Source organism: Globicephala melas, chromosome 3 (genome assembly GCF_963455315.2).
Source record: "Globicephala melas chromosome 3, mGloMel1.2, whole genome shotgun sequence".
In the NCBI taxonomy this organism is placed as follows: Eukaryota; Metazoa; Chordata; class Mammalia; order Artiodactyla; family Delphinidae; genus Globicephala; species Globicephala melas.
The window spans coordinates 126,490,057-126,510,162 of record NC_083316.1 but is presented as its reverse complement, the minus strand read 5'-3'; the positions used below and the strand labels follow the sequence as shown (position 1 = coordinate 126,510,162).

At 39.0% G+C, this 20,106-nt stretch overlaps 1 protein-coding gene across 1 annotated transcript in view; it reads left to right on the top strand.

Annotated features, from left to right (window-relative positions):
• Positions 1-20,106, top strand: part of LOC115840774 (zinc finger protein 300) — a 105,625-nt gene that overhangs the window by 57,760 nt on the left and 27,759 nt on the right. The window contains 2 exon segments of the mRNA XM_060296456.2: positions 9,512-9,783; positions 10,785-10,876. The gene's annotated coding sequence lies outside the window, so the exon portion shown is untranslated.

Here is a 20,106-nt window from a genome sequence, read left to right as displayed (position 1 = left end):
AATGCAGGGGCAGTAATTTGAAAGGACCTCAGGTCAGACCCACTTGCTGATCTTGGAGTGCCTCCCTTACTTCAGCTTGGTCGTACACATTTTCAGTTGGATCCTAAAAATGTTTGAGCTTGAAAGAACTAATTTGAAAGTGAATCTAAGTGTTTTGCAACATTTTTTGCTAGGTATAGAATTTTAGGTAGAAATTTTTCCATTTTAACCCTTTAAAACTCTCTCTATTGACCTTCATTGTTTGTGACCGTAAGTTTGCAGTGATTCTTATCTTACTTCTCTATGTAATTTCTCTTTTTCCTTTGGATGCTTTAGAATTTCTTTTTATCTCTTGTATAGAATTTTATTATGGTTTTCAACTTGTTTTAAATATTTTCAACAATTATTTTTTCTTTTTTGTCCTCTCCTGAGACTCCAGTTACATGTATGTTAGACTGCTTGATATATCCCACAGGTCCTGAGACTGATCATTCTGTAAATTTGTTTTAAAATCTTTTATTTTGCCAAATGTCTGTTATTACACCTACAATTTCACTGATTTTTTTTCCTCCTTAGAGTTAGATCTGCTTTTAGTTCCATTCAGTGACATAATTTCCGATATTGTGATTTTCACTTCTAGAAGTTCCATTTCATTCTTCTTTATACTGTCCATTTATCTCATTATGTTTATTTTTTAAATGCTTGAACATATGTGTAAAGTCCTTTTCTACTCATTCCGTCATTGCTTTTTCTTCTTTGTTTGTCTCTCCTGGTTACCAGTCACATTTTCCTACTCCTTCCCATGTCTACTTAATTTAATTGGATGCTGGATGTGTGATTTTTACATTATTGGGTGACAGGTTTTGTTTTATTCCCTTAAAGAGTTTTGGACTCAATTCAGTAAGAATGGCAGGGTATCTATTGATTCCCACTTTTTGTGCGGGTGCCTGGAAATCGCCAGGTATCAGTATAAGAAAATTGGCCCAATCTGTTCAGTAAGTCAGAAACAGAAGAAAGGGACTATGCTAGATTAAGAGTATGATTAAAGTATGATCCTGGAATAGGAAGGGACATAAGTGTAAAGACATTTCAAGATCACGAGAGAAATTTTTTAAATTACTGAAACACAGAGGCGATATTATCGACCAGGATACAATTTACAAAACAGCAGAGACACTATGTTCTCACTTTGGTTAAAAACCAACACTTACAGGTATACGTACATGTGTAGAAGAAGATCCACCAAGACATATAATAAGGTGTCAACCTTTGTGGTGATCCCTGAGTGTAAGATTATGGTGTTTTCATTTGCATAAAAATAATGGATGGCGAGGAGATAGAAAGCTGGGGTGACTTTAGGGCTCAGCTTATGTTTCCCTTCCTCAAAGATCCCAGTCCTCTATTACCTGTTGTCCATTGTCTGAAAGTAGCTGTCTCATAAATTTTATTCAGTTTACTCATTTATGATGAGAGAACTTTCTGTGTAGCTGTTACCTTTGCATGGATGGAAGTAAAAGTACATTAAATGACCTTCCTTTTCAAAATGTGGTGACTTTGGATCCCTACTTTGTTATACTTAGTTATAGGAAACTGGTTTTCTCCAGTTTCAAAAAGCATCATCCTTCAGAGAACAGGAAACACTTTGAAACTCTGATATGTACATTGGGTGAAGAGATGTTTACTGATGGTGGTCACTACTGGGAGGTGAGGGTCCCAAGAAAGTCTGTTGAATTTTTGTTTGGACTCAGGTCACTGGGAAGGAAGGGATGTAGATACTCAGTTGACCATGGTTTCCTATTCACTGAGCCTCAAGGACAATCCGTTTGAAGTTCTTTCTCAGCATTCCCTCCTTTCCTTCAGACAGTCCTATCACTATGGAGAGGATCTAGTCTATAATGTGACAGAGTGGACCCATATTTATAGTTTTAATTACACCTTCCTCCAATCTCTTATATTTCTCCCTTAAGATCCTAGACAATGGAATGGATCTTCTTTCACTGACCACCCTGCAACTGCAACTGATTTCGGCCTTGGACAACCAGAAAGTTACACTGATGTATATCATAACCCAGGCTAACTGGAGCTTCCTTGGCTGACTACGGGATCGTGCGGTCTCTTAGTGTTGCTTATAGTTTGATAAAAATTCACTCAAGCAAAACAAAACTGAATTTCCTACCATTCACACTGAGAGGGGAATGACAACAGTGCAAATTTTTCATAGTTATTTGAAAAGCCTGTGGTATTTGGCGTAGAAAAGATATTCAGAAAGTAAAATTGTGTTTTGGAACACTTTATATAGACACAGATACAAATCCCTATTGTTGCTGGTAAGCCATATCTCACCTAGTCATGACTTTAATCATCTATTTTGAAAATATTTAAAATAGTGTAAGTATGGATACCACCACAGCTTTATTAAAATCAGCATCCCTCTTCTGTTATTTGTATCACAAAACTTCTTGGAGACACCAATTTTTCAATGTTGAAACAATTATTTTCTCTTATCCATGCCGTCCTGCCATCTCCATCTCCCTATCTATCTCTCATTTGTCTAACCCTCAGGCTGCCTGCATGGATCATTCCCAGCATGTCACACCCAGCAACAACTTTGCAGCTGCCTGGTGGTTCAGTTTGGCTCTGGGGGGGTCTTCCCAAGAGTATTCCCTTGTCTAGCTTTTGTTCTTTATCTTCTCAGAGAATCTGGTTGTGGGCAGGGGAGTTAGTACCAAATGAGCAATGTGTATTTAGGTAGATAACCTCTATGAATAATTTGTAAAGTAGTTTGTAAATTAGGAAACTTTAATTTTGATTTTCAGTGGATGATGTTTCAAGCTACTAAAATGAAATCATTTCCTATAGAAATCCAAGTACTTTCTCCACTGAAGCACAGTCAATTATAAAACATTTTAATGAGGTTTCACTCTATAAGACAAAAATTTAGACCAGGTTCCAGCTAATGAAGTGTCTTGTCCTTTCATTACAAACTCTGTAAAGTATTATTATTACTTTATTACCTCACTTGCTTCAAAAAAAGGCACTATTTAAACAATACTGAAACTTGAGGAAACAGGGAGGGACAGCTGCTCTTGGACACATTTTTTTTTTGTTTTCGTTTGCTTTTATAATTTCTCAATTCCTTACAGTCTACTTGTAATGGATTTTCTGTTACATTATTGCATTATTGCATTACTGACTTGGTGAATTAATTAGATAACCAAAGTGGAAATGTGAACATATAGTTTCATTAAACGTAAAAAATGAAGTCACTGACAAGTTTGTGCAAATAATTCTTCTTCAAAAATTATTTCCCTAAGGACTTCATGGTAAATTGAAAACTTTTGTTATTGACACTCAGTGTTCTCTGTGAACTGACACATCTAATTACCTTTGTGATGCAAGTGTCCTACAACACTCCCCAGTTGTTTTGTGCCCTGACCTCAAAACATCTACACGTATCCACTTCTGGGCATTTGCTTGTATCATGTTCCTCTGGCTGCAATACTTCATCTCTCTCACTTTGTTTCTAAATTCCCTTTATTTATTATTTTGCTTTCTTTATTCTTGTTTTTATTTCCCTTTTTTCTACAATGAATGTTTATTATTTGTATTTAAATACATTTTTCACATTACATTTGAATCATTGGTTGGACCTCGATATCCATTTGAAAGCCTGATTTTAGTACTGGGTAGAAGGTGAAATGTTGGCTAAAATGTGCCTTTAAAGTATGGAAAAGCATCTGATGGGCTGAGAGGAACCAAACAATCCCTCCCCATATTGTTTACACTTACACCCTTTGCTGGTGTCTCTCAGCTTAGAGACAAAAAGCAAACAGCAACAGAGTTGCTCCATTCCATCTCCAAAACTCTGAACATTTTTGGAATATTATTTAAGCACTATTTATCTATATCCAAGAAAATCCAAGCTCAGCAGAAGAGAAATATATTGAGTTTGTTCAACTTCTTTCTTCTATCTATGCAAAATAAGTGTTTACCGTGTGTGTGTGTGTGTGTGTGTGTGTGTGTGTGTGTGTGTGTTAGATGGAAGTTCTACTACTTAGGATGAAAATGACACAATATTCTGAAGTGGCATCCAGGAGGAGGCAGGGTAAGTGAGTGATAGTGAGTGACATGGTTGGCTCCACCCAACTCATGATGGAAGCCACATTGTCTCTACTCAATAACCCCAGAATCAGTTATTTTCATTTAATGGTGATGAAATATTAGAATTCTAGGTGCTTTTGTTTGTTGGTTTGGCTTGGTTGGTTAGTTTGGTTTGGTTGTTTTTCCTATACAGTTATTGATTTAGTTAAATCTGTATGCTGAGAGCTAGGGTCAGAATTCTTGTTCTTCCACTCTTTCCCAAGAAGACACTAAGCAAATCTGTTAGCCTCCCTCTGTCTCAATTTTGTCAACTATAAATGAGGATGATAGTACTCACCTTTCTCATAGCATTAGCAGAAGAATCTGTAAAAGACAGAAAAAATGTCTGGCAAATAAAAGGGACTAAGATAAAAGTTTCAAACTGGCAGTATGTTCGCTATCCTGGGGCTACCACTGGGGGCGCACACCACAAATATAGGGATCTCTTGTTATCTGGACTTTCATTACAAAAATATTTGCTATAATGACTTTCAGATACTGAAGATTGTGAAGGAGTGAGCCCTGCATGGAGAAAAGTGGTACAGACAGAGGGAACTTAATTTTAAAAGTCCTTGAGTTGGCATCAAGTCTCAGTTTCGAAAGGGAAAATCTGTTATAGTGAGTCCACAGACTTCTAGTGAAAACACTTAAATTGTACAGGAGTCCAGGCAAGAGGACAGAGAGTGTGCTGGAGTCACACTTCAGCTGTACTTGAAGGAATATTAACAGTGACTTGCATTATTTGAAGGGAAAGAAACAGGAATATAGACATGATTAACCACATTTGCTCCCAGTGCTCCAGCCACACTGGCCTCCTTACTGTTCGTGGCAATGCACGCTCTGTCCCTAAGGCTTGGAACATGGTTGCCACATAGTAGAGGTCTTAGTCTGTTGGGCTGCTATAACAAAAATACCATAGACTGACTGACTTAAAAACAAATTTATCCTCACTGTTCTAGAGGTTGGGAAGTCCAGGATCAACACACTGGCAGATTCAATTTCTGGTGAGAGCCCTCTTCTTAAGAGTTTCACAGGTGGTGGTCTTCTCACTGTGTCCTCACAAGGCAGAAAATGTGAAGGAGCTCTCTGGGGTATCTTTTATAAGGGCACTAATTCCATTCATGAGGACACCACCCTTATGACTAGTCACCTCCCAACAGCCCCACCTCTAAATACCATCATATTAGGGGCTAGTTTTCAATATAAGAATTTTGAGGGGACACAAACTTTAGTCTATAGCTGTACGTCCAATAAATAATAATTTGCCAAATAATTTGAATAAATAATGTCTCTTGCATCTGAGCATGAGAACATGGAGATTTTGGTAGCTGAGGCTCTTCAGGTTATTAAGTGTGATTTAACATATATTTTGTCAGAGCAGAGAACTTGACCTGGGATTCCATATAGCTAAGGAGGCAGCACTTGGGAGAAAGGGTGATCTGAGAGCTCAGAGACAGTGATCTAAGAGTCTGTGAGCATCTGTTGATATTGGGAGGACAGAGATGGATTCTATAATAAACCAGCAGCAACTGTGAAGGGACTGAATCACCCACTAATTATGGCAGGTTAATTCACCTGTATAATTACTTATTTATGTTCATGGTATCTGCCCTCTTTGTTGACTAGAAAGCTCCATGAATCAGACCTGCTATTGTTGGCCTGAGAGGGTGGCTCTTGAGACATTGATGCCCATACTGTCAGAGAGGGGATTATAAGAGAATTAGTTTGGCATCTGATTCAAATTGCAAAGTCTGTAGAGAAAGTCCAGATAAATCCTTAAGCTGCAAGTGTCTCCAGAGTAAGATAAGTTCTTTGGGATTCTGAAAGTAGAATTCCAGAATATGTGGGTTTTTCTTAAGCTAAGTATCATGACTCCATCAATAAAATATCTTATTCATAGATAAGAGCTAAATGAATCATAATACAGAGTAATTTCTGTTTTTAAATTATTGTCAAATTTTGATTATCATCTAGAAATATGGTTCTGAAACTTTAGTGTTTCTTGTAGTTATAACTAGGGTTCACTCCAGCCTGACTGAATGTTTGGAGTTATGTAGGTGTGGATTCAAAATCCACAAAGGTTTTCTAAGCTCTAGCTAATACAAAAGGAGCTTGAAAAATGGTTAACATGGGGCAGTTTTCTGGAAATAGCAAGTGATATCCTTGCCAATTATAATGAGTCCAAAAAGTTCTGAGAGTTCTGACTCCTCCTTTCTTTGGCTCAGTTAGGATTCACTTAGACAGTTTTTGTTTGTTTGTGTTTTTTTGCAAAGCTCCTTTTTCCCAGGGAAGTTCTCAGTGCTGGAGCCAACGAGCCAATCATTGCCCTGATGGGGCACAAGGCTGTGCTCCCCTGTCACCTCAGACCCTCCCCCTAAGTGGATGCCCAATGCATGGAGTGAGTGGACTCAAGATCACCCCTTAGCTAAGACAGTTTTTTTAAATGTCTGATCATCAGGGAACACCATGGGGAGTGTTGCTCTGAGGCTGCAAGATACACCCTTCTGATGAAGAGCAGTACAGATGCAGCTTTGAGCATTTATCCTGTCACAGTAATGGTACTTTAAGTGTATGTGGCAGATGAGTCTCTGGGATAGGAGTCTGTGTGGCTGAGTTCTAGGATAAGACCTGTCATTTCTCACATGACCACTCTGCTCACATACAAGGAGAACTGGCAAGAGAAAATGGAATTCCACCTCCTCCTGGTGATTTTGTGCAGTATATCTCCATTCTATGCAATTTTCTTGTAGCACATCCCTCCTCCCCTTGAATCATGGTAAGAACCCCATAAACTCATTGTATGAGACCAGTGAAATGTTATATTCATCTCTCTGTCTCAAGTTTACTATTCTCAGATGTCTATAATTTAATCTCTCCACAAATATTTTCATAAATTCAGTATCAAATATTTATATCAAAGTGACTTACTGGTACATTTCTTAAATTTTATTAACTGACGATTGCAATCAATAAATGTTATCCCAACAACACTGCAGAAGGCCTGAGAGAATGTAGGAGGAAGTAACACATCATCTCTTTCCTGTCAGCACAGAGGATTTTAGTAGGGTTGAACAACTGGACACTGGCCTAAAATGTATAATTCCAGGGATGAAATCCTCTAAGATTATGTTATTTATCATTTCAAGGTGAGATTTTATACCTTACTGATGGAGCACAAATAAACTCACAGGAAGTCACCTCTGAGAAGATAATATTCATTCCTTATTTTGTAACAAAGAATAAAAAAGAAATTGGGAAGAAGTTCATGCTCTACTATATTTTAGAAATACACTTTTATGCAAGTTACTTGACCTTTAACATTTTTCCATTATTTAAACAAATGTGAGAAAAATACAGCTGACCCTTGAATAACGTGAGGGTTGAGGCACCAACCCCTCACTCCCCAACACTGCCCTTGAAAATTGGGTACTGCTGTCTCTCAAAGGAATTGATAAATGACTCACCCAAGGGCAGAAAGCTGAACCAGTGTGAACAGAATCAGAACTCAAACCCTGGTTCTCTTGATTTCACATATTATGATCTCTAATCGAATATACTTTTCCCCACACTTAGTATGAAGATCTGTAAAATGAAAATACAAAAATCATTGGAAAAAATCTGCATGTAGGTGGACCCACAGAGTTCAAACCTGTGTTGTTCAAGGGTCAACTCTACTACCTACTTCATTGAGATATTATGTAATTTAAATAAGAATGCATGCAAAGAAATTAGTACATTTCATAGTACATAGTAAGTACACAATAAATGCTGCTGCTGCTGATCTACCCTTGGTATATCAGCAGCAATCATCTTGACATTGACAATAAACAATGCCCTGAACCTCTAGTCCAAAAAATCATATCAAAGTCTAACAGCCGCCTCCAAATATTTCCATGTTTACAGTCTAAAGCTCAAATTTGCTACTAGCATCTGGATTCTAATAGTAGCTAAGTATAGTGGTCAATTTGTTTTCCCTCAGTTGCTTTTATTAGTTTCCAAAATATCACTCCAGACACAGAATACAGCATTGTTCCCTGATTTCGCCAAATATATCAACCATGAATGGTGCTTCTGTGTGTTGTGTGCTTTAAAAATTGTGTTGAGATCCAGAAATGTCTATTACCTTGTAGTCTCCCAAACCACTGGGCACTGTCTAGTGGGCAGCCCTACTACATTTCCAGGAGCATCCCAAGGACCAGTTTAGTGTCTCCAGTGTATTCATTCCTTTTTCACACTCTCTTCTGTTGCCTGTAGCCTTGCTTTTTTCTTAGTATTATATGTTTAGCATTATAGGCCTCAGTGTGAGTCAGAGATGGAGACTTGGAAGATGTATAAAAAGAAGTGCTAACTTGAATAATTCTGAGCCCAGGAGAAAGGTAAGAGAGTAGAGGGCCAGAGGCACTTTCATTGGAGCTCAAGGCCCATCTCATGGATGCTCAGAAATCTGTCAATGTCTTCCATCAGGAGTCCTGAGAGGGCCCAGGGTCCACAATGTACAGTAGGGTGTCTAGGGAGTAGATAATCGTCCTCCATATGCAGATTCAATCTCCTGCCACTCCCAGGACTGCAACTCATGCACATCCCCAAAAAGGAAGGCTACAGCATTGATCCACCCACTCATAACTGGGAAAGGAGGAGTTAACAGCCTCTCTGGATACTTGATCTTTCTACATTGCTTATTGTACATAAAACTGGAATTTATGGTTTATAGGGCACTAGAGAGGGCACTAGAGAGCGAAAGTCAGTCATGTAGGTTCCCTACCTGTGTGATTGATGGAATGTAAAAGCTAAGAATCTAAAGTGGCTTCCTCAGGCTCTAACTTTTAAATCACATGTGTTACACATATTGTTAGCACTCATCTCTTAATGTAAAACCAAAATACATCCCAGGGTGGAAAAATGACTTTTTTGAGAAGTACGTCAGATGGTTTTAGACCATTTCAGAGGTGGATGTCGCTGTCTCTGTTCTTGCTTTTTGTGTCTATCACTAATCATAGTAAAGTTTGGTGCTAGGTACAGCATGTGATTGCTGTGAATCTGTTTTGACGGTTGAACATTTGTGGTAGTGTAATGACTTAATCAGAGCTGTGTCCTTCAGCAAGCCTCTGAGATTACCATAAATCCTAACACTCGACTTCTCATTATTACCTTCTTTGCTTGACTATTTGTTAATATCTCATTCCTTCAAGATTTCTTGTTCGTCCCTTTTTCTGCTACCTTTGATCTCTTAGGATAATCATTCATTCTGAGGAAATTGTTCACAGAATATTCTTACTACCTAAGTTACACAAGGGATGAGCAATCATTCTGTTTGGTTAAATGTACTAAAACCTAGGATCAAAACAATTTTTGGTTGTTGCTCTCTTAATTGAGCTCCTTGTCCCCTTCACAGTTCACAGGATTAGGAAGTTCCCCACACCCTCTCATCAAGAACAGTGATGCCAGAGTGGTCCATCTGGTGTGTCAGGCTGCAGGCTGGTACCCAGAGCCTGAGGCAAGCTGGGGAGATCCCTAAGGACAGAATTTAAAGCCGCACTCTGAAAACAACAGAGCAGGTGGAAACAGCCTGTTCTCCACTGAGTCTTCAGTCCTGGTAGCCATGACCTCTTTGGTCCTCAACCCCAGGCTCAACGAGAAGAAGGAAATAACTATTTCTGTTGTCAGGTTAGTTTCTATATTATTACATCTCATTGGCCTTGAGTAGTGTTTTAAAAGCGGTGTTTCTTGTGTATTGTTGAATTTCTAATAGCAAGGAAAATGATTTTGAGTCCCTGAACTGTACTTTTTTAGGCAACCTTCCAATACCAAATTGAACTATTCTATTCAAAGTCTCCTACTTGGACTAGAGTTGCTAGCATATCTTTGCTAAGTGAGGTGTGATATGAAATTCAAAATTCACAATATTCTTTCTTGAGCTTGGGTTTCTTACCAGAGTCTCATTTTTTTAACATCTTTATTGGAGTTTAATTGCTTTACAATGGTGTGTTAGTTTCTGCTTTATAACAAAGTGAATCAGTTATACATATACATATGTTCCCATATCTCTTCCCTCTTACGTCTCCCTCCCTCCCACCCTCCCTATCCCACCCCTCCAGGCGGTCACAAAGCATGAGCTGATCTCCCTGTGCCATGCGGCTGCTTCCCACTAGCTATCTGTTTTACATTTGGTAGTGTATATATGTCCATGCCACTCTCTCACTTTGTCACAGCTTACCCTTCCCCCTCCCCATAAATTGACAGGAAGCACAGTGAAGTTGAAGCTTTCCTTTATCCTTACATAAGCACTTCTTTTATTCATAATATTTATGCAATGGCACAGTAAATAGTTGAATTATATTAAAATCATTGAAATTATTGTTTTGTCTGTAAGACACCAGGGAAGTTATTTGTATTATTTTACTGGTCGATTTGAAAATGGTGGAGGCAAAAAAAATGGTGGAGGCATGTGTGTGTGGAGTGATCAGATTAGGACTGACCCATCCCATCTAGTGTAGACAGGGGCTACAGTAGAGAAGAATTTAAATGTTACAAAAAAAAAAAAAAGAAAATGTAAGATGCTTTAAGGTCAGCATGAACTAGATAGCTGGCTCTTTTGAGAAATTAAGTATGTACTGACACACATTGCCACTTGTCGTAATTGATGTCTATATTTTCCTTCATGACAGAAATAATATATGGATAACTTTGAGTATTATTTTAGCTGTGGTCTGCATTTCCGTGGTTGTTTTCTTCATTGCAGTGCAAAGAAGATCTAAAAGTAAGTGGGCTGGGGAAATGTGATGACTGTCATTTGAGTTTGTCCATTGTTGGGACCGGGTGGAGTAAGATGGTGACTTGGAAGAGTAAAACGGTTATCTAAAAGAGTTAAATGATATGTAGGTGACAGAGACTGAAGGCTTGGAAAGCAGGAACATGAAGGGTCATTTTTTGGTAGCACTTCTTCAGTTGGGAATCTTGGTTTTATCTTGGTACTGAATGGCATGTTATTCTCAGTCTTGCTATTGTGGAAAAAATGCTATTTGCCCAACAGAGTAGATTACCACATGGACCCTAGTCCTTCAGCCTCCCTTAGTTTGGCTTCAGTTAGGATTTATATAGGGGCCCTGAGTAACCTGGTTCCCATAATGGAGCAGATGAGATGTCCAGCAGTGAAGTGTGGGACACCACTGTGCACACAGCAGCAAAAGAAAAACAAACTACCAAAATAAGTTAATTAAAAAGAAGCCAAAAGTATAGATATAACCCATATTTGAATAAGGGGATAACTTAGAGATAATTTAAACTTTCTCAAACATTCTCCTGGAGAACACTTTCCCCAGATGTTAATTAGGGGAGATTTGGGGAAATATCTGATTAAATAAAGTTGAAATTTCTTACTTTAAAAATGATCAGAGATATTAAATGATAATATGAATTATGAATCTCTAAAAGCATTGAATTTCATGAAAAAATACTTAAGAAAATATTAAGTTTAAAATGTATAAATGTCCATATTTTATAAAGTTAATATATAATTTGAAAAAATACATAAGTTGGAATGAATCAGAGTTTTCTTTTTATATCCATGGCTGATATTTATTTCACTCTCCATATATTTCTGATCCTCCCTATTATCCATAATAAGAATGTATAATACTCTGAAAAAAAATTGTAGAAAAAATAGAGTCAATAATTTTTTTCTAGTTATACTTTCCATGCATATCAGTTAATCAGACATAAGGTGAGGATCCCTCTTTAAGGAGAATGGTGGATCAGCTGCAAAGCAAACATCATTTAATAGATGTTCTGCTGAGCCACAGTTCTCCACAGACTCTGACCTCCTTGCTGGGTCCCTGCCTTCTCCTTTGCTTGAGCAGACCCACCAGGAAGGATCACCTGAGAATGCTGAGAGGGTAAGGGGTGGATGAGGAAGGGCAAAAAACCCCTTATCTCAAGAGGGGCCTGCTTCCTCTCTCATGATTTGGTCCAGTTGTTTCACATGACATCGCCTTTTCCCATCCTGGACCACTTCCTCTACATTTGGCATCCCGAGCATGGAAACCAAAGAATGTTAGCATGGATGCGGAACTGGATTTGTGGTTTCTCCACCCAGACACTAAATAAAGGTGTAAACAACAGTCCGTTTTCTTGTTACAGAATCATAAAATTGTAACAGGAGCCCCAAATGGTAAGAATCCTAACAATTTATTCTTCCAGTAAAATTCCTGAAACATAGGAAGCACTTGATTAATGTTGTGTTGAATTACATGTTGAACCCAATCCCTCATTTTCCCTGTGAGGAAACTGAGGTCTAAAGACATTCAGGGACCAATTTAGTCCTAGTAACAGAACTGAGATGGGGATTCTGAACACACAAACTTGCAGTCTTGCAGTCCCTTCTCTGCCGTGGTGTCTGTCTCAGGCAAGGGCAATTCTGAGTTGAAATACAATGTTGGTAATATTTGTGTTCAACAGCAGCTGCCAGTTGGGGCTTCCTTCTTTCCATGATCTAAGTAAATCTGTGCTCAAAATGCTGCTGCGTTGTCCTAATCCCACATCCTCTTCAATCTAATATACCTGCTATGGACCCTTATACTTCACAGTGCTGACTTGGTTATCCAGAGTGACAGCTAGAAAATAGGTGAAGTCACCCTCAACAGTCATCCAGGAGAACATGGCTTAGCATTGGCACTTATCATCCATTGAGGAAGACTTCATATGTTTAATTTGTCCAGTTTGGCCAAATAATTCATATTAAGCAAAACACATATTTTAGAATAGTGATGGGGTAAATAGCCATGTGGTTTCCCTATCACACTTATTTCGATAGGGAGAGAAAATGTTCTGCAATATAATGAAAGACTCAAAACGCTTTAAAAGTTGTAATAGTTGTTCTGGGACTGATCCTTTTACCCAAAGCATAGTTTCTGTTGCATCTTTCCGAAGTTTGATTTCTGGGTAGTTTGGGGCAAACCTCTCTCTGGCTTTGCCCTAGTTCTTTTTCTTCAGTTTTGGAGGACATGAACATCTTCCATGGAGTGGGCTTGCCTGGCCCCAAGGTTGGATGGGCTTAGAGAGCTCCAGTTGAATTAGAGCACTTATTACCCCCTCCCCAAGCCTCTCCTTTTATCCAACACATCTCCAAAATTGTCCAACCTTTTTTGCTACTTCAGAATTGACACTTGGAAAGTTTCTTCACTCCCAGTTTTTTCTCTACATTTTTCTATATGGCCTTTGTATTTTAGATTATTCAAAAGCTTTGTTTTCATAGTCTATCTCATATAAACCATGTTGAACAATTTTTTAAACATTTTCCCCCTCCCTCGCTTCCTTCCTTCCTCTCACTTCCTCTCATCCACAGCCGGGTCAGTGTGAAAGAGCCAGTTTTACCTTTAACCTCATATTCAGTTGAATACACATCACATGTAATTTATGATCTAATCATCTGTTTGCCATAAGCAATGTTACCATTTTGATGCCTAGATTCACAGTCTCATAACTTTCAAAAGATAGTCAAAATAAATTTCTCTATGGAGCTTACTGAGACCACTTCCAGGAATTCACAGTATGCTTCACTTTGCTAATTGTAGTAGCAGAGAGCTAGTAATTACTCATACTTGTGTGCCAAATTATTTTTTCTGTCTCTCCATTCTCTATGTCTTCTGAACTTCCATGGTCTACTAGAAATGTCTTCATCACAGTTGACCTGGGTCTGAAAATCAATAACTCCATCTTTTTACTCTTCATCAGTCTCTGTAATATGCTTATTTTTTTATACATCTTTATTGGAGTATAATTGCTTTACAGTGTTCTGTTAGTTTCTGCTGTACAACAAAGTGAATCAGCTATACGTATACATATATCCCCATATCCCCTCCCTCTTGAGCCTCCCAACCACCCTCCCTATCCCACCCCTCTATGTCATCACAAAGCACCCAGCTGATCTCCCTGTGCTATGCAGCAACTTCCCACTAGCCATCAATTTGTAATATGCTTATTTTTAGCTAAAGTAAAACTACAGACATTTCAGTACATTGAGTTTCTACCAGGTTTTGGCTATCTGAAACAGTAAATTTTGGCAGACTATTTTTGTTATAGTCTTTGCCCTCTCTTTTTTCACATTGCATAGTCTGGTTACCCATAACAGTATGTATGTCTGGGATTGGTGGAAATACGGCTCAAACTTCTGGATACTTTCTGATCTGTCCATTCGAATCCTGTCTCTCACTTGTTGAAAAATATGGATTCTTTTCATTTCTTTTAAAATTATTTATTTTTACCTTTTTTTTTTTTTGCAAGAAGTATGTGAAGGCTACATGTCTACTGGGGAATAGAATTGATATTGTCAGTTTTCCATCATTGCAGTAATAAATTCCACTGAAAGGGCCATCATGTAGTTGATTTTCAGAATCACAGTGGAAACCCCTACATTGATTCCAATTTTTAATACAGGTGCTTCTCTCTCTCTTTCCCCTGCTGGGTTCTTTCACTGAGCTCCTCCTTTGCCTGTGAGGCTCTGACTCATGGCGTCCATATCCAAGTGCTCTCCTTAGCTGAATCAGCTCTCTTTTGGGGAGGTGGGTGAAAACGTGCTTTGACAGCTTTGGTGCTCTCCAGTCAGGCTTCAAGAAGGTTGGCCCTAGGGTAATAAATCATCCCAGTTTGTCTGGGATGAGCCTGGTTTTAGTAATGACATTCATGTGTCCCAGGAAACCCCTTTTCATGATGCAGAAATCTCCAGTTTTCTATAATGGGTACAGAAGGTTGGAGGAAAACTGTAAAACCAGTGCAGCAGCCCAAAAACTAGGTCTGAAAGCAACACTCTTTTTTTTTTTTTTAATTTTGTTTATTACTTGCTTCTTATTAGCTTTTATTTATTTATTTATTTATGGCTGCGTTGGGTCTTTGTTGCTACGCGAGGGCTTTCCCTAGTTGCCGTGAGCGGGGGCTACTCTTCTTTGCGGTGTACGGTGTGCGGGCTTCTCATTGCGGTGGCTTCTCATTGCGGAGCACGGACTCTAGGCACGCAGGCTTCAATAGTTGTGGCACACAGGCACGCAGCATGTGGGATCTTCCTGGACCAGGGCTCAAACCCGTGTCCCCTGCATTGGCAGGCAGATTCTTAACCACTGTGCCACCAGGGAAGTCCCTGAAAGCAACACTCTTTTTAATATCAAATGAATACAGCATAGATTATCTGCCTTCTTTAGTCACTGTCACTGTTTTTTCCCCTGATAACTGATGTTGGCAATTATGATTTGCAGTTCACAGTAATGAATCACCTGTTGTTGCATCAGTCTGAGTGACATGACTTGTGTGCAAAGTAAATGCATTGTAATCATGAGCATTATCCATCCATCTTTGACTTTGCTTGTAGATTAACTGTTGTGCTTTGCATTGAGATAGCTAAAATTTTTTTGAAAGAATACTGGCTGAAAATTTCCCAAATCTGATAAATAGTGAACACTCATAGATCTAAGAAGCTCAGTGAACCCAAAGCATAAGAATCACGAAGAAAACTGCACAAAGTCACACAATAATCAAATTACTGAAATCTAGTGATAAAGGAAAAATCTAAAAACCAGAAAGAGAAAAACGATACATTATTCTTATTCTGTAATAAGAATAAGAATTACAGCAGACTTGTTAGTGGAAAAAATGCAAGTCAGAAGAGAGTAAGGGTAACTTCTTTAAAGTATTAAAAAAAATTTTTTAACTGTCAATCTACAATTTACCCACCAGAAATAAATTTCAAAAGCAAAGGTAAAATACTTACTCATCCCTAAAAAAGGTGAAAGAATTAATTACCAACAGAGCTTCACCACAAATGTTAAAGGAAGGCCTGTAATCCCAAGGAGACTAGAGCACGTGGAAATCCATATTTGTACAAGGAATGAAATTTAAGGAAAATAAATACAGAGACAAATATAAGACTTTTTTCCCTTTAATAATTAAATCTCTTCAGAAGATGATCGACTGCTTAAAGCAAAAATAATGACATATTTGTGGGCTTTATGACATACACAGAAGTAAAATGTGTGACAAGAATAGTACTTAGGCAAGGAAAGGATAAATGGAAGTGTATTATTGTATGGTTCTCGTTTTTTTTTTTTTGGCCTCGCTGCAGGGCATGTGGGATCTTAGTTCTCTGACCAGGAATCAAACCTGCACCCACTGCATTGGAAGCGTGGAGTCTTAACCTCTGGACCGCCAGGGAAGTCCTATTTTATGGTTCTTAAAGTGCCATGAAGTTTAATATTACTTGAAGGTGGTCTGTGGTTAAAGATGTATACTATAAATATTTATCTAAGAATCCATCATTATGTGAAACAAAATTATAAAACATAATTAATTAAAAATAAAGTATAAGGGGCTTCCCTGGTGGCACAGTGGTTGAGAGTCCGCCTGCCGATGCAGGGGACACGGGTTCGTGCCCCGGTCTGGGAAGATCCCACATGCCGTGGAGCGGCTAGGCCCGTGAGCCATGGACACTGAGCCTGCACGTCCAGAGCCTGTGCTCTGCAACGGTGAGATGCCTGTGTAACAAAAAAAATTAAAAAATAAAGTATAAGTAGAGGAAAGAGGATGCAAACAACAGATGGCGAGTAGAAAACAAATAGAAAAGTGTTACACACAAACATATCAATAGTAACATTAAGCATAAATGTTCCAAAAGACCCAACTAAATCAAATTGGATAAAAAAACAAGACACAACAGTATGTTGTCTATAAGAAAGCCAATAAAAATATAAATAAACATTGCGAAAAGTAAAAAGATAGTAAAGAATATAGCATGCTAACACTAATCCAAGAAATCGGAAGTGGCTCTATTAATAGCCATATTAATATCAATCAAATTAGATTTCAAAATATAGAATATTACCAGGGATAGAGGACCATGTAGAAATGATAAAGGGCCAATTTAGCAAGAAGATAAGACAATCCTAATTGTTTGTGTGCCAATTAACAGAGTTTCAAAATACATGAAGCAAAAAACTGATAGGTCTGCAAGAAGAAACTGACATATCTACAATATACTCAGAAATGTCAATAACAATATCTCAGTAATTGATAGAACAAGTAGAAAGAAAAATCAGTGAGGACATAGTAGACTTTAGTAGACTTAAAGATGGCTCTCAACCAACTTCACCTAATTGATGGTTATAGGACATCCCACAACACAACACAACAGCAGAGTACAAATACAACTTTTTCTCAAGTGCCTACAGACCATTTACAAAGTGTCATTTACATTCTGTGTCATAAAATTAAGAAAGATTTCAGCAAAATGCAGGGTATGTACATTAGTTGTAGCCTCATTAGCATGAAACTACTGTGGAAAAGAAGTCATGAATGTGGGATCCTGGATGGAATCCTAGAGTAGAAAAGGGCATTGGTGGAAAAACTGATGAAATGCAAATGAAAGCTTTAGTTTAGTTAGTAATATTGTTACCAATGTTAATTTCCTGGTTCTGATCATTGTACTATGGTATTAAGATATTAACATTAGGGGAGGCCAGGTGAGGAATATATGGAAACTCTCTACTATTTTTGCAACGATACTGTAGGTCAAAATAAGGCTTTTTAAAATGTAAGTCAGTTTTTGCCTATTAAATTAGCTTTTGTGGACTGCTGCCAAGAACATAGTTTAAGTAGTCAGAAAGACATAGGTTGCAATCCTAGCTTTATCACTTATTACCTGTGTGTCTGTGGGTCAGTTACTCAAGTCCTCTGGGCCTCCATTTTCTTAATCTGTAAAACTGAGATGATGATACCTTCATTATAAAATTGTTGTGAGAATTAGGTATGTAGGTTAAGTGCCAAGTACAATGCCTGGCACAGAGTAGGCAGCAGCAAGACCGTTTTCCTTCCCACTGCACGATTGAGTTGACCTATGTGCTATGTCCCTATCCTTTTGGAGCCCATAGTCCAGAGAGAAGACCATTCCAATCACTTCAGCTTTACATGATTTCCTTTCCTGTGGCACTCATCAATCTGCCTTGTACTATTTGTGATTCAGCATTAGTGATTCTCATGAGCAAGCAAAGAGAATAAGAGAAAAGATGGCAATACACTGTACTATACTGTGAGCTCCTTGAGAAGGGGACTACTGTTTCTCACTTCCCCTGATTCACCACCCAGACCTGAGGACAGAGCCTTTCACAATTGTATTGAAGTCAGTAGAAAGTAGGAAAGGAAGAGTAATCTGACCACCCACCCAGACTCCCTTTCGGTAAGGCTGAGGCTGATGGCTTTTTGTTTTTGTTTTGTTTTTCATGGGAGGAGGATCTGTGTCCTCTGCATCCTGGGCTGCTCCAGCCTTTTTTCTTTCTTTTCCACCCCTAGTGGTTCCATGCCAGGCAAAGGGCCAGCAGGAGGATGATATTAAGTTTGATTTGTCCTCTTCCAGTCATATGGTGACGGGAATGCCTTCTGTTGGGAGTTCTGTCATTTTCCTTTCTTTCCCTCTAGGCTTCAGCATGGTTTGGGAGACCTTCTGGCTTCCATCTGTTAATCATGCAGCTTTCAGTCTGCAAGCTTGAGATGAGGGGGTCCCACCACTGGAACTTTAGCTGTTCCAGTAGAGGCATGCCAGCACCACATGCATGCTGCCCTCTGGGGAGAGACTCGTACCTCCTTCTGACATGCTGAATTGCCCTCTGAGGACAAAAAGATGCTTACAGCCATTGCCACAAACATGTTTAGACCTCACCTCATAGGTGGGGACATGTCAGAAGCAACTGCCCTGGCCATGCTGGCTCTGCTTCCTCCTGGATCCATGAAGGCTGCTCCTGCCAGTGCTCAGTTGATCTGTCCTGAGTGTGAAGACTTGGTGGATGCCATGTCCATAGCACCTGCTGTGGCTCCTATTGTTAGTGCTGCCTCCCTGGCCCCTGCTGCTGCCCCTTAGTCAGGCAGCATAGGTTTCATGATTGCAAAAGAGTGTGTGCTTCCATAAGCACAGTATGTCTGGGAGGACTACTGGATTCCTCCTTGCTCCCACCTAAGCATAACAAGAAGAGATGACCTTAAATATCTCAGAGACCTTGTGAAGTCACCTGATTCTGACCTGACCTTGATGCCCTTCTCCATAGATACTCATGACCTGTGCCAAGGGGGAAAAAACAAATAGAGAAAATGAGTGAGACCAGAAAGGCCTGCTCCCTCTCTTACCGTAGATGAATAAGTCAAGAGTTTGACTTGAAGTCAAGTCCAATCTCCTGTTTAATCCCCTCTCTAGTATCCATATGATGGTGATTCAAGTTTTACTTGAATAGTTCCAGTGTTAGAAAGAGAACTGCCACAATAGACCTTTATTTTATATACCTTTGTTCATATATCTTCAGAATATATTCCTAGAAGTGAGACTGCTGGCCATTTTGATAGCGACTAACAAATTGTACACACGCACACAGCTTGTACCACCTCTGACGTAGACAAAAATCGATACGTGACAGTCACAGGGAGATGGATTAGGACTCAAATAAAGGGAGGACTTTCTATTAGTTAAAAATGTCCCGCAACAGATCAGACTGCCTGTATTGGAACTGTAAGTGTTCAAGAATAGATTGGATGGTCAGTATGATTTAGAAGGCATTACAACAGTGGGTATTCGAATGGAGGAGCTGGTATCTAAGAAGTCTCACTTTGGAAGCACTAGGAACCTTGTGGCAAGGCCTCTGAATGGTGGCTCATTTGGTCTCGAACCCTTCCAAATGCAATTCATTTTTCAGGTGAGCCCCAGAGCACCACCTGCTTTGCAGGAACCAAAACACCCTGGCCCCATTTTCTAGAGTATCTGCTAAGTCTTACTTCTAGACTCTTCCTGTCCTCTGCCTCAAAGGGAGCTAAATCCATTGTGTCCCAGCTGGGATGGCCTGAGCACTGCTAGAACTCTCCCCTGGTGGTCTCAGGAGGTTTTCCCAATAAACAAAAAGATCTCAGGGCAACACACCAGGAGGTAAAAAGAGCAGCTATTGGCAACCTTCAGATGGAGATGTTGTTTTT